Here is a 12,402-nt window from a genome sequence, read left to right on the forward strand (position 1 = left end):
GGTAGAGTTTGATTCATTTTAGATGTTTACTATATTTGATTCTATGATTTCTTCCACTCCCCCACTAGCATCACCTCTGGCAGTGGTGGGCAACCTGCGGCCCATGGGTCGCATGTGGCCCATCAGGGCAAGCTGCTGGCAGGCCGGCAGACCATTTTTTTACATTTGCACAACCGCCCGCAGCTCCCAGTGGGCGTGGTTTGCCGTTCCTGGCCAATGGGAGCTGCGGGAAGCCACCAGGCATTAGCTGTTTAATGTTGAACTGACTCAAAATGAAACATTTTGGTTGAGTTCAACAAACTGGAAGATTTAAATTTAGATCAAAGTAATGCAAAATGTTGGGTAATTGAAAAAAAATCAGTAAAGTCAAAATTTTCCGGTGGGAAAACTCTATTTTTGCGGAAACTGTAATTTCCATTAAAAATAATTTAGATGTAAACTCCCTGACTAGCTCTCCTGATGATTGAGAAAGCAAGTTAGAATTGACATGACTTATCAGGTGTATGAAAAAAAAACTTGCACAGACCTTGCCCTCTTAATTCAGTGCAATTAGTCACTCATTTTTCTGGCCACTAGGGTCCTGATCCAAAACCCATTGTCGTCCATAGAAAGTCTCTGATTGCAGTGGGCTTTGGCTTAGACCCTGGATTTAGGCCATATTATCAACAATAATAATAACTTTGCCCTTTAACACATCTCACACTCTTGGAGTAGCATCTTCATGAACTTCTAAGGATTGGATTATGCATCAGATGTGCTTGCCTCTTTTCAGCTATTCCCAGCCATCCCTGTCAGCCAGTAACATGCAATAGTATGAGATAATTTCCATCTAATGTTAGGATACCATATACAGAACAAAGGACTGTTGTAATGACTCACAAAAGACACTTTCAGTCTCCAAGAAAAAACTGCAAACAGTTACTGAATGAGACAGTTCAATGTTATTGTAGCCTGGAAAATTTCTTTGAATTATATCTAACAAAATCTTATGCCCACAACTAAACATGACAAGGAATAAGATCAGTGGTGCGGAGACAATAAAGAAATATTCTGATTTTAAGTTGAATGGATTGTAAAAATGCATTGAGATCAGCTTTAGATTCAGTTTACTAAAATAATTGAGGCCAGAGTCTGTTGGAGGAAGTCTCCTGTCATATGTAGAAGGAGGAAATGAAACAATTGGTGGAACTTACAGAAATGGTTGATCAAGAATGACTGAATGCATGGTTTCTGAGAATTAGTCATAAGAGAGGAGACAGAACACTGACACAGAGATTGCATCCCTAATAAGCAAAAGGTGACTTTCAGAGCTGACAGATGAGTGCTTTGGATTTGGACTTCTGTCACCCTCCCTTTCAATTTTTTCACTTCTGATCAAAGGAATCATCGATTTTTGCCTAGTCGCAGAAAGGAAACTCCTATAAAAATGAGAGAAAAAAACCACTCTCTTATATAAATAAATAACCAAGAAGTACAGCATGGTGAGGGGAATACTTAAAAACTGATGGCCATACATTTTTCAAGGACGCAATTCTGCAGATGTCATATTTTCATTATCTACTAAGTATTGTTTATATTATATATTCTTCTATTTTATTATATAAACAGCTATATCCCTGCCCCTGCTGACTCACATAACAAGATATGCAGTCATAAGAACAGCCATACTGGGTCCATCTAGCCCAGTGTCCTGTCTTCCGACAGCGGCCAATGCCAGGTGCTTCAGAGGGAATGAACAGAACAGGTAATCATCAAGTGATCCATCCGCTATTGCCCATTCCCAGCTTCTGGCAAAGAGAGGCTAGGGACACCCATCCCTGCCCAACATGGCTAATAGCCATTGAGGGACCTATACTCCATGAATTTATTGAGTTCTTTTTTGAATCCTGTTATAGTCTTGGCTTCACAACATCCTCTAGAAAAGCGTTCCAGAGGTTGATTGTTCGTTGTGTGAAGAAATACTTCTTTTTGTTTGTTTTAAATTTGCTGCCTATTCCCGTCTGTGAAAGAAACCATTTTTCTGTGATGAACATTGCCTCCATTATACCTGGTAATTAAGTCTAGTTCCTTCAGAATGCTGTTGGTTCTAGGCATAGAATCTGCTCTGCTTGGGATGCTCAAAATGTAGTCTCTTACAAAAGTAAAAAAGGTAAAGAAAACTTTTAAATGGAAGCCATTAATAATGGCCTTTCTAAGAATGCAACCAGACGGCTAGCATGTCTGATCCTGTAGCGCAGTCCTTTGTTCCACTGCACAAAATATTGGAAAAATTACTCCATAAACTTTGTAGGGGATGGTTAACTTTTGCTCCATAAAATGCAATCCACATCTATGATGCTAATAATAATATTAAGAATGTAACACAGCAATAACTGGGCAACATAATTCTTCCCATTAGTATAATTCTCAGAAATTACAAGACTTTAAAATAACATTCTATGCTTAGTGCAATTCCTGGTAGAGGAACATATGTGTGTGTTCCCCCCCCCACCCCACCCCCTGGCAGATTTTCTAGAAATTGTCCATTTTCATGATTTCCTGGTAGAAAAGAAATCCTATATTTTTCTGCCTATGAATGTCTAGTGACATAACTATGCAAGGATCAAGTCCAGAAAGTGTCTGCGTGTAATGCACAATACAGTATGGGCCTGATCCAGTTCCCACTGAAGTTTGTGGGAAGTGGATTGGGTCCTATAGGGTTTTGTACTTTGGTTTGCACCATCTGTGTGGTTATTTGTTCACATATTGTGCATAGCATCAGGAGTCAAAATCAGTACATTTGCCTCTCAGAACACAGTTGTCCAATAAAGGATCAACAGCCCCATGCCATTGACTAAAGAGACCCATTACAAAAGAGGGGATCCGTTATATTTCTTCACAGGGAAAATCACAAGTCAACACATCTCACTTTTAGAAAGGCATTAATAGCAAACCAAATAAGACATAACAGTGACACCTTGTGACAATTCCCAGTGACATGACGGAACATAATTATGTTATCACTTGAGAGCCCTGAAGTGACAGTGAGGTACCAATGTATAAAGTATAAAGAAAATGCATTCATTAAAACTGTCATGTAAAGGTCTATAATTGCCATGGTGTTGATGTATTTTGAACATCTTGCTTTTTGAAATAGTACAAGTGTTTTTAGTGACCTCTCTTCAGGAGAAGTTCCCTGTCCAATTATAGTCTCTTTGATTTCCAAGGAAATTCCAAGTTATCTTCCCAATCCTGACAGGGATTTAATAGGGAAAGACTGGGAGAGCTGTAATTTTTAGATAGCATAAAAAGACATTATTATAGACATTGTCTCATGTTTATATAACACTTTCCCCTCCAAAGGAGCCAAACCTGCTTTATAAACTGATACAAGAATACACACCCACATGCACTTATGTACAGCTATTATCCATCACTTATAAGGAGCCAAATCTGGTGTGAAAATCCACAGCTCTTCAATAGCACGCAGTAACATTATCCTGCTATAGTTTAGGACAGGAAGTGAAAAATGCCAACTGAATCTGCCATGTAGATTTAGCTAATCAAAATGTAACTATCCACAGTTTGGATTTGACAAAACATGGGAGGATCTTTCTTAACTAATGGGGGTCAGAACATTAGTTTTATATCTTATTTGAGGTGGCCCCCCCAACAGTGCAGCCTCTGTAAACCCCCGTTGGGGCATTGGCTCAGTACTGACTCGGCAGGAACATTGCCGCTCACCTGGGATGACCCCGCTTAGCTTGTGAGATCTCAGAGCAGCAGAAAGTGATACGTCTTCAGGTGAGAAAAACAGAAGCCAGTTGGTGAGAACAGGAAGGATGTCAGGCCTAGTATTAATTTACATACATGTCTTCCCTGGATCCATATGCAGAGCTTCCATTGATGTCAATGGGAATTCTATATGGAAGAAGGGGAAGGAGAGGCCCCCTTGTACCTTTGATGCTTTACCAGTCACAGCCCTTCTACGATTCCTGTAGAAAATGCAGTTCAAAATAAAGCAGCACCCTTTCTTTACCCAACTAGTACTGTACCATGGGATGGATGGATGGATTTGCTATATGGACATGAAGGAGAGTCGCTTCAGGGCCCAGCCGTGGAAGACAGAGGGTTGTGAAGGTGAAAGGCAACTAGTGAATCAGCACACACAGAAGAGAGTGAATTCAAGTTCTTTCTATTTGCTTGTGGCTGAAGCTCGTAATTAATCTGGTGTTCAGTCTCTGCCCATAGATGCCCACTACCTAGAGCACCCAAGAGTTCCTCAACTCAAGTTGGGGATGCGGATGTAAGTAGTTATGTTAAAAATCCCCTCTTTTCACATGTCACTCCTGCCAGTAGAGAGAGGTGAAACGTTGGGGAAAAAATTGGGACATTCCACCACTTTGTGGGATTGGGGGAAACCTACCATCACTTTGCCCCCCCCCCCCATTTGAACACTGGTTCGACAAGAATCCCTCTTATTTAAGTGCCGCCTTTTGTCACATCATTGTTAAGGTTTTGATGGAACTGCTGAACTAAACTGTTAGAGTCTTCTATGCTCTTGGGGCCAGGTTCTCAAAGGTATTTAGGTGTCTAACTTCCATTGACTTTCTTCCTAAACTGAGGCTCTGTGACTTTTTCTGATCTCACTCCATGACAAATCAAGTATGCCGTAACTGTACTGGAGTCCTTGGTGTTACACTAGTGTAAAATTGGCAGAAACGAGAGGCAAGCAGAGAATCAAGCTATTTGTCCTTAACTGCCTGTTGTCCTTCTTCCCCCCTATATTCAAATGAGCTAAAACAGGCTCAGGTTCCGTAGAAAAAGACATCTAGCATGGGATGGGACAAAAGAAAGTCAGAAGGAGAATGATTGATATGGAAGAGCTTATAAAGCTCCAGTGAGCCACATAAATAAGAAGGTGATCTACCTGAAAGGCAATCAGAAGCCAATAATAAAACCTTCTGGAGGCCAGGTAGACAGTGAAGATTCGCTATCTGCTGAACAGATAATATGATAGATTTTTTTATTGCAGTTTAATAAATGTGTGGCTGTATTTTCATCCACTTTATACTAGTGAAATAATAGTTTCAGGGCAACCTTTGCCCTGAAAGGAATAATTTTGCTTAGTGAAAAACAAAAGCGTCAACCATAAATCCACGCAGATCTGGCAGAAACATCCAGCTCTGAACAAATGCAAGTGATATTCTTAAACAAGTAAAAAGCCAACAGTTTTTATTTAAAAAAACTGAGACCAGAATATCAAATGAGAGAGGCCAAGAACATAAGAAATGTTCGCTGCTACGGGTGAGCAGCATGGCTTGGAAAAACAACAACTGCTCAGACTTCCTTTGGCACTTGTTCAGACTTTTAAGATGGTTAGTGAGTGCCAACATCTCCCATTGACTTGAGTGGAAATTGAGGCTGCTCAGCGCTTTGCAGGATTGAGCCCCTAATGTCTATCTTCATCTCCTTTTCCCCACCCACCTCCTTCCTACCTGCTATGACAAGTCTGTCTGCACAAGGGGAATGCACTTGGCCCCCTTTTTCTTCCAAGGTTTTAGGAGAGTGCCCAGCAGGACTCTTTCTTCCTTCTGCCTAATTTCCAGGAGACAGCTGGTTGGTTCCATTTCTGCCTTCCACCAAAATCATCATGCCAAATTATCCCTCTGGAGATCTTTGTGGTGATTCTATCAGAATAATGATCGAGTAGCTCCAGAGACTTTAGCGGAGCTATGCTGAGCGAGGGCCAGATTCTCAGCTGGTTTATCCCTCTATAAGAGGAACATGGAAATAGGAACACATTCCACCACTTCAGTATTCTGGATTTTGTAACAGAGTTACCTGTAGCAACACGGGTGTTTGTTGTAACTCATTTTTGGTAGCTTAAGTTACCGCATTACACTTGAACAGTAAAGCAGGACAGATTTTCATCATAAAAATCATTAAGAGACAAGCGAATCTCTCTCTCTTTGGGAAATTATTTCCATAATATACAGGAAAATGCACATGAAATTTTAGAAAAGTCTGTTCTCTATATGCAATTAAATTATTTATACAGTGTATAATTGATATGCTGGGCAATTTTGGTAAAGAGGCTTAGCTTCTAATCCATCTTTAAAGATAAGTGATCACAGGCCTGAAATGGAAATTTGAGGTCTTGTTTTTTGTTTGCACAATAGTACTTTTCACTTTAGATGAGTAGAAAAAAATAGCTAGACATCCAGAGATCCCTGTAGGCTTATGATTACATTATCAATGTAAGGAAATTCTTTAATGCAATGCTGGTAGAATTATTCATAACAGCAATACAGTAGTGTCTGGATATGAGGCAATGCACATGAGTTTATATTGAAATACCTCAGTAATCACAGGTAACTCAGACAGCTAATAACTGGAGCAACCAAATGCTCCAAATACATGGATTTAGGGAGAAAAATTCCCAGTTCTGAGACCACAGAAGGCCCAAAATATAGCAGAACTGCCAGTTTAATTCTGCAAGAGTCCAGGTGATCAGTGGAGGGGCCAAAAAGACTTCAGAATCTCCTGTGCCCCACGGCCACTCACTCTGTGGATATATGTAGGGAAGAAGCTGTGGAAGATTAGTGGAGCATCATGGTTGTGGACTCCACTGCTTGGAAGACTAAGGGAAGATCACACTCAGCAGGCACACAATCCACAGAACAGTTCAAAAGTTGCCCTGTTTCCAGGTTGTGGAGGAAGTATTCTGTGTGACTCTCCCACATTGTGCATTGATCCCTACGCAAAGCTCATTTACTCGAGATGAGAATTTCATGCCATGTTACTAAAACACACACACAATTATTCCCTCAGGTGAACATACTTCACTCATTGTTGAATCCTACAATTAGGTTCCAGTTTGGAGAAACAAAGAAGCCCCCAGACCTGTGCCTATCTTTAAATCCAAGTCTCTTTGAGATTCTGGAATGTTTGCATAAGTATTTATGCTCTTCCAGTTTCCAGCTGGGTCTCAAAGGAGAAGTGCCAGATATCCTTCAAGGAAATCTTTCCATGAGGTTTCCAGACTTAATGTCCAGACAAGTTTAGTTTAGATGGTAGTTTAGATGAGCAGCCGATGTGCATTCTAATTTCTTGGCTGCTTATATGAAGCGTACCTGAACTTTGAACCTTTTTAAGGCTTCCCTGTCCCTGAGATATCTAGAGGCATTTTTATTAGTATTATTAATCCTGTTTAATAATTACTGGCAAAGGACTAAGAATGGGGGTCCCATTGTGCTAGGCACTGTACAAACACAGGTAGTAGATAGTCCCTGCATTGCAGTACTAATAACCACTTAACTATATTACCCCCCCACACCCACCATCCATAGTCACTGGATTATGTAATAGTTCCTTCCCCCTTCCCCCCCGCCCCCAGTTTTCTGATCATTTGAGGATAGAACTGGGAAAGCTGGACAGGTACAGGAACGTTGTATGTCCTTTGTATGTTAATACAGATCCATGCTTGCTCCTCTGCTCTGAGTGCATACACACAGCTGTAGGGCCTATTCTGCAGTAGAGACACAGTGCTGTATATTCTTACATGTGCCTTGTGAATTGCAGTTTGTATGCAGTCATACACTGCTGCACATCTAGATCCTAATGGACTTGCTGAGCGTATATCCCACAGGTTGCAATGTGTCATGTGTTTGATTTCACAATTGCAATTTTCTTTGTTTAAACCCCATACACTTCCCCTGAACTGTGAATTAGTCACTCAGTGGCAATGTTCCACTGATTAAGCCAAAATGGGATAAAGCAAGGAGCTTGATAGCTGAAGCTAAGGGAGCAACCAAGAGTCAGACACATGGAAGAATGATGACCCTGTGTCCGTTTGTATTAAATTCTACATTATTCATAGTTCTGCTTTCTTAGAAGAGACATTTGCAAAATTAAATGTTTCCACAGCAAACATACGTTTCCTGATATAGAAGCGCAAATAGGATGAGAAACACATGAATTAGCGCAGTTTATATAGGGTACAGCAGTTAAAAAAGACTAAGGTCAGTTAACCTAAACAAGGAGAGGATATTTTTTTTCTCCAATTTGTGGATGTAAAAATATTGTATCAAAACATACAGAAGAATTTGTCTCCAGATACAGCTAGCTCATATAAGTAACTAACAGAGGAAGCTGTCCAAATTTTGGCAGTCTTTGTCTGAAGGGTGTTGACATTTATTTTTCTTGTAGTTGTCATCGTTTCACATCCCTTGAATCTCCTTTGAGGTTCAGATTCAAACACAAAGGAAAACTAAGCCTAGAATTAAAGAGTTGTATTTAATCTCAAGTCAAAACTCATTGAATTTTGCTGAGTTTTCACCCAAAACTTTTTAGCAGCCCCAGGCTCCCTTGAGCCTTTCCCCAGTATATTCACTTGAGATCAGATGCAACCCCATTTCACCTTTATTCCCGTCTTGTATTGCCTTTAAATATGCTCAGGTTGAGGCTTTTCAGATGTTTTAGAAAATCCTTGTATTTTTCTGTGAAAAGTGGATCTAGTAAAAACTGCATTTGCTTTTGATGCAACATATGCCTCATTTTGAACAAAATATGTTTTTCAGTATCATAGGAACTGACATTTTGTGTCATGTATTCATGCATGGGAGACAACTCTGCCTTTTTCACCAATCCACATTAGTAAGCAGCTGCACTCTTCCTGTTCAGTTCCTGCTCTGTGGAGACCATAAAACATGACTTGTCACAATTCCACCCCCCTCCCCCCCCCCCCCCCCAGATTTCTGTGAGGCTGCTGTATAGCTCATTCTGAGTTCAAGAAAGTAAGTAATATCCATGGTTGTGGACTCTGTCTGTTCCAGTACTATGTCATAAATTGTGCCTTGGTTAGTACACTGGAAGGATACCCTTCATTAAGAGAGCTCTTTATTTTCCACCTGCTCAGCCAAACCATCTTAACAACAAAGAAATCTTTCTCTCGCTAGTCAAGGTTGGTTCTGGGCATCATACGTGTAAACAAGCCAACCAGATTAAAGCAAATGGTTCTTTATCACCTCTTTCACTCAGATTCAGCTCAGTAAAATTTTTGTACAGTTTGATTAAATTGGCCTGAGTTTTAGACTTGTATCAAACCCCCAAATCTGGTGAGTTCTGGCTGATGTCCAGGGCATTGCAAACGGAAAATAATTTTTCAGATTTTCCCATTCTACCACATCAACTCTTTAATCGTGTCCAAATAGCTTCAGTATATTTGTATGTATTTTAGATCCACAGTATGTGCAATACATCTTTGAAGGTGGGGGATTCTCTCTAGGATTGTCTTTCATGAGGTCCTGAGGTCCCCACTGTTTTCCCTTACATGATAACGACATCTTCTTTTAGACTAATTAGATAATCTTTCTTCCAGCCAAGCATGTCTAGGTGGGACTCCCTTCAATGCTACATTGACATGTTAGCTAGAACAGTATGAGGTGCTATCTCCATTAGGATGAGATGGGACCTGGAATAACATGGTAGAGCACCATCACAGTCAATGGGATGCCTAAATTAGCTCTATGTCCAAGGAAAGCATATTATCAAACACATAGAATCATAGACTTTAAGGTCAGAAGGGACCATTATGATCATCTAGTCTGACCTCCTGCACAACACAGGCCCCAGAATCTCACCCACCCACTCCTGTAACAAGCCTCTAAACTATGTTTGAGCTATTGAAGTCCTCAAATCGTGGTTTAAAGACTTTGAGGTACAGAGAACCCTCCAGCAAGTGACCCATGCCCCATGCTGCAGAAAAGGTGAAAAAAACCCAGGGCCTCTCCAATCTGCTCTGGAGGAAAATTCCTTCCCGACCCCAGATATGGCGATCAGCTAAACCCTGAACATGTGGGCAAGACTCACCAGCCAGACAACCAGGAAATAATTTTCTGTAGTAACTCAAATCCCACCCCATCTAACATCCCATCACAGGCCATTGAGCATATCTACCATGAATAGTTGAAGATCAATTAATTGCCAGAATTAGGCTATCCCATCATATCAACCCTTCCATAAACTTATCAAGCTTAGTCTTGAAGCCAGATATGCCTTTTGCCCCACTGCTTCTTTTGGAAGGCTGTTCCAGAACTTCACTCCTCTGATGGTTAGAAACCTTCGTCTAAACTTCCTGATAGCCAGTTTATATCCACTTGTTCTTGTGTCCACATTGGTACTGAGTTTAAATAATTCTTCTCCCTCTGTGGTATTTATCCCCTGATATATTTATAGAGAGCAATCATATCACCCTTCAGCCTTCTTTTGGTTAGGCTACACAAACCAAGCTCTTTGACTCTCCTTTCATAACACAGGTTTTCCGTTCCTCGGATCATCCTAGTAGCCCTTCTCTGTACCTGTTCCAGTTTGAATTCATCTTTCTTAAACATGGGAGACCAGAACTGCACACAGTATTTCAGATGAGGTCTCACTAGTGCCTTGTATAACAGTACGAACAGCTCCTTATCTCTACTGGAAATACCTCGCCTGATGCATCCCAAGGCCGCATTCATAGAATCATAGAATATCAGGGTTGGAAGGGACCTCAGGAGGTCATCTAGTCCAACCCCCTGCTCAAAGCAGGACCAGTGCCCAACTAAATCATCCCCGCCAGGGCTTTGTCAAGCCTGACCTTAAAAACCTCTAAGGAAGGAGATTCTACTACCTCCCTAGGTAACGCATTCCAGTGTTTCACCACCCTCCTAGTGAAAAAGTTTTTCCTAATATCCAACCTAAACCTTCCCCACTGCAACTTGAGACCATTACTCCTCGTTCTGTCATCTGCTACCACTGAGAACAGTCTAGATCCATCCTCTTTGGAGCCCCCTTTCAGGTAGTTGAAAGCAGCTATCAAATCCCCCCTCATTCTTCTCTTCCGCAGACTAAACAATCCCAGTTCCCTCAACCTCTCCTCATAATTCATGTGTTCCAGTCCCCTACTCATTTTTGTTGCCCTCTGCTGGACTCTTTCCAATTTTTCCACATCCTTCTTGTAGTGTGGGGCCCAAAACTGGACACAGTACTGCAGATGAGGCCTCACCAATGTCGAATAGAAGGGAATGATCACTTCCCTCGATCTGCTGGCAATGCCCCTACTTATACATCCCAAAATGCCATTGGCCTTCTTGGCAACAATGGCAAACTGTTCATTCATATCCAGCTTCTCGTCCACTGTAACCCGTAGGTCCTTTTCTGCAGAACTGCTGCCGAGCCATTTGGTCCCTAGTCTGTAGCAGTGCATGGGATTCTTCCGTCCTAAGTGCAGGACTCTGCACTTGTCCTTGTTGAATCTCATCAGATTTCTTTTGGCCCAATCCTCTAATTTGTCTAGGGCCCTCTGTATCCTATCCCTACCCTCCAGCGTATCTACCTCTCCTCCCAGTTTAGTGTCATCTGCAAACTTGCTGAGAGTGTAATCCACACCATCCTCCAGATCATTAATGAAGATATTGAATAAAACCGGCCCGAGGACTGACCCTTGGGGCACACCACTTGATACCAGCTGCCAACTAAACATGGAGCCATTGATCATGACCCGTTGAACCCAACAATCTAGCCAGCTTTCTATCCACCTTATCGTCCATTCATCCAGCCCATACTTCTTTAACTTACTGGCAAGAATACTGTGGGAGACCGTGTCAAAAGCTTTGCTAAAGTCAAGAAACAACACGTCCACTGCTTTCCCCTCATCCACAGAGCCAGTTATCTCGTCATAGAAGGCAATTAGATTAATCAGGCATGACTTGCCCTTGGTGAATCCATGCTGACTGTTCCTGATCACTTTCCTCTCCTCTAAGTGCTTCAGAATTGATTCCTTGAGGACCTGCTCCATGATTTTTCCGGGGACTGAGGTGAGGCTAACTGGCCTGTAGTTCCCAGGATCCTTCTTCTTCCCTTTTTTAAAGATGGGCACTACATTAGCCTTTTTCCAGACATCCAGGACCTTCCCCGACTGCCATGAGTTTTCAAATAAAATGGGCAATGGCTCTGCAATCACATCCGCCAACTTCTTTAGCACTCTCGGATGCAGCGCATCCGGCCCCATGGACTTGTGCTCATCCAGCTTTTCTAAATAGTCCCGAATCACTTCTTTCATTAGCATTAGTGTTTTTCATGGCCATATCACATTGGCGGCTCATAGTCATCCTGTGATCAACCAATGCTCTGAGGTCCTTCTCCTTCTCTGTTCCTTCCAAGTGATGCATCCCCAATTTATAACAAAAATTCTTGTTATTAATCCCTAAATGTATGACCTTTCACTTTTCACTATTAAATTTCATCCTATTACTATTACTTCAGTTTACAAGGTCATCCAGATCTTTCTGTAGAATATCCCGGTCCTTCTCTGTATTGGCAATACCTCCCGGCTTTGTGTCATCCGCAAACTTTATTAGCACATTCCTGCTTTTTGTGCCAAGG

This window comes from Lepidochelys olivacea (assembly GCF_965140295.1).
Source record: "Lepidochelys olivacea isolate rLepOli2 genome assembly, chromosome: 9".
NCBI classification, from domain to species: Eukaryota; Metazoa; Chordata; order Testudines; family Cheloniidae; genus Lepidochelys; species Lepidochelys olivacea.